The sequence below is a fragment of the Glossina fuscipes genome, unplaced genomic scaffold (genome assembly GCF_014805625.2).
Source record: "Glossina fuscipes isolate IAEA_lab_2018 unplaced genomic scaffold, Yale_Gfus_2 114, whole genome shotgun sequence".
NCBI classification, from domain to species: Eukaryota; Metazoa; Arthropoda; class Insecta; order Diptera; family Glossinidae; genus Glossina; species Glossina fuscipes.
The window spans coordinates 1481239-1485144 of record NW_023998457.1 but is presented as its reverse complement, the minus strand read 5'-3'; positions in this window follow the sequence as shown (position 1 = coordinate 1485144).

The following is a 3906-nucleotide window of genomic DNA, read 5'->3' as shown; positions in this document are numbered from 1 at the left end:
CCTTTGTTTCTATGTACAGTAAGGCCAAAACAAAACATTTGTTACAATCTGCGATGAATAAAAAGATCGAGTAGACCATGGTTTCTGAAAGGTTTCCGATCTAAGCTAGAAAAGGTATTTATAGAAATAATTTTACTTTATTCATCAGTGCAGCTTTCTTCAAGAAGACCATAATTGATCCATATATCGGTAAGCTTTCTTTAAAACGTTGACTCGAGGCTCTGGAAAAACGCTCCAACTTTCCCAATGACATTATCTTTTAATATAATACTTTTTCCCTTGAGCACTGTCTGCTAGATCTGGAGAGAATATGGAGCGTAAAGCAGCAAATCGAAGTTCCATTCATTCAGCTTTGCGATTGTGTGCATTTTCCATGCCTAAATCTTGATTCAACATAGGGCCAACACGTTCATTGGACATGTTGGTAAACTCTGCTCTATTTCTAACTTAAATTAGGCGATCGTCCAACACACTTTTGCGGATCTAAGCGAAGTTTTCGTGACAGTTATTGGCCGATCCGCGTGTGTCTGAGCTCGTATGTTCACCTTCGAATTCAGCTACCCTAGCTATATATATATAAAACTATATATAATATTTATATAATGGTGTATATAATGTACATATACTGCAATATATATAATGTACATAAAATGCTTACGGACTTTCAAAAATGAATACTTAAAGATAGTCCGATACTTAATTTTTTTCGCAAACCACTCACATTGACTGTCATTAAAATGATTGCCAGGCAACAGCTGTCTGTCCAAATAATTACAACTTTGATAATTACTTATCAATGCTCTTGTTGTTTATCCGGCTTCTTTGTATTGTGATCATCAATTTTTTAACCACATCCTACGTATTTGGAAAGTGAAAAGGAAATTTTTCGAGTGGCTTCGGCTTTATTCTGTCCTAAAAGCCAAAAACGTGCCGCGACCATCCGAAAGGCTATCCTTTGTGCTTCGAGAGATTGCCGTAAACGTAGTTGTGTCACGAGGGAACTTTGTCGAGATTTGCTTCTTGAAGATGACCAGTCAATGAAAATTAAATCAGCGATTAAATCAATGATCAAAGAATAGATGATCAAATTAGACATTTAATCAGTAATTGATTTGGAAACTTTTATTACTATTCTTGCTCCAAAAATGATGGCACGAAATGCACTACTTTCTCATATAATTAGCGACTGATCGAAAGACACAAATACGGCTCCGATCCGTGATGAAATCAAACTTGGTGAGTACTTCCATTTGATTCCCGCTTTACTTTAAACTTTAAAGGCGGTACATACCTCAAAATGTGCCTCTTATCCGCATGAGTAGCCGAATCGATAAGAATCGGGCCAATCACAGCAGCGTTCGTGGTTTCGAATTTCAATACGGAAAAGTACACTTTGCTCGTAGCTGTAGCGAGTACTCAGTTGGTAAAGGCATATCTACGACCATCTTCTTAACTCTTTCTCTTTTTTCACATCAATTCCGCCCATCATCATTTTACATAGAGGACATCCCTCGAGTTATTGCTTAAAAATAACATTTTCAATATACTTTTCGTTTTGCAATTTTCTCAATTTTCGCTATGAATTGTGCATAGACTTAATACAAACAAATTTGCATTGGGACTAAGGCAAGTAAAAAGCCTTATAACGTGTCACTATACATGTTGCAATTTGCAAGAGGAAAACAAACTGGGTGGGTGTTTACTTCACTCGCATCAGTTTTTTACAATGAACAGAACACGAATTGTTTTCCATGTCTATGAATATTCCAAATAAAATGCTTTTCAAATGCTTTTGAGGGATATTTATACATGTTTCTCAGGGAGTAGCGCAACAGAGTGAAGTGTGTGTTTTTTTTTGCCAAACAAAAAAAAAAAAAAAAATGGGAAAAAACTGCGACACATTCAACAATTTCTCTTTTAAAAAATGAGTTTTGTTTTTTTTTTTTTTCATAACCTACACAACTTGTGGGTATGGGATATATTAAGTTACTGCGGACGGATGTAACATGCAGAAGACCTTAAGGTAGATCCACCTTTTATTATACCAATCGATTCCGAAACATAATTGATGAAATGAATTGTTGTAAGCCCGTCTATCCGTCTGTCCACATAAATGTAGTGGACCAAATCGAGGTGAGGATAGGCCGCAACACTGACCAGAGTATATTTATTGAGCCATACACAATAAACAATCTGGACTCTGGTGTTGTTTAGACCCATACTTTATACGGGTTGCGCTGTGTGCCTTGGGCCGCCGTGTTTAAGTTAAAGGTCGGAATTCTAGAGATATTTTGATTTGAAATTTGCTGTAGTAACGTGTTTTGACTCAAGGACGAACATTCTCGGCTCACTCTTTCGACCAAGCCCCATATAATTCTCTATTCTGAAAAGTCTTTATATGTAAAGAAATTATAAATTTCTTCAAAAGTGACTAAATAATAGTATTTGGACATTCTAAATTGGTATGAAAAGTTTGGACCAACTCGGGCAATTTTTGAAACCCCGTTCATGAAACGAAAATTTAAGTTCATACGATAAGAAAGTGTAATATTTAATGCTTCACGAAGAAAATTATATGGTAACAGTAATTTAAGATAAAAAGGTTTCACAGTACCAAATTTGAACTGTCTCGGCATATTTTTCGGATCCTATGTTAATATGTATTTTCATGAAAAACGATCCTTTGCAAAGCAGATAAGTTTAAATGTCTAATATGTGGGGATGAAAATTGACCCAAAATAGTCTGTACAAAGTTTGTACCTTCTACATCCGTTTTTGGATCTTGCCCTATGCAATCATTAAATTTGTGTTACATTAGGTTGCGTTTTGGGTTTTCTTCCCCATAAATACGTATATGAAAAATATGCCTTTATATGGAAAGAAGATATAATTGTTGAGTTCTATAATAAAAAAATCAGAATTGTCTTAGACAATGTGATGTAGGATATTTAATGGGTCGGCTTTGCCCAACAATAATATTCTTATTTGTTTTTTTTTTTTTTTTTTTTTTTTGTTTAATACACATTTTGTTTGTTAGCGACATATAAAAACGTGAAGTGAAGAAGAGAAAATATTAAAGTTTTTATTTAATAAACAATCAATTTTATCATCCATAAAAGGCGTTAAAAATTTCAGCTGCTAAAGAAACTCAGTGCCTTCAAATATCTTTAAATTGATTTATTTGTAAAGTTTCCCAATAAGACATAACCTCAAAAATAAGTTTAATTTTGCTTTAACTTAAGATGCATGTATATATATATATATATATATATTTATTTTTTTTTTCAACAAAAGTAAAACGTGATAAATTCCTTTGGAGAGATGAATAGCGATCAATAATGCACTATTACGTCTGAATAATGAAGTCTGCTTTAATGCTTTGGCTTTGTTCACTGCTAACGAGCTTTTTGTTTTTTTTTGCGAACGTTTTTTTGAAAAGATTTCTATTCATTATAGGATTGCTTGAAAGCTCTTTTTTTTCTGTAAACGTTTAACTTTAAAGTTTGCTTTTCTTTTTTTTCTTCTTATTTTCATTTTTTTTGTTGTTGTTCTTGTTCTCGTTCTTGTTCTTGTTTATTTTCTAAATGTTTAGCCAGGAGGCAAACATAGGAGGCAAAAAACATCCTCGATGAATTGTTTAAGTAATTATGCCTTAAACGACGCACAATTACCAAAGCATGAATGGGAAGAAATAAAGTTATATTCGCCTTTGGAGCGAATTCTTTGACATTCAGCATTAACAGATCAAGTGGTGTGTTAATTATTGAAGTGCCAGGTAATGCTTTAGGAAATAGTTGCTTTTAAGGTTTAGGTCAGATACTAGTTAACTGCGTTTGACTTATGTGTTTACGTGTCGAATAATCTCGCCATTGTTTGCACCCTTTTCTATGGGAAATATTTACACTA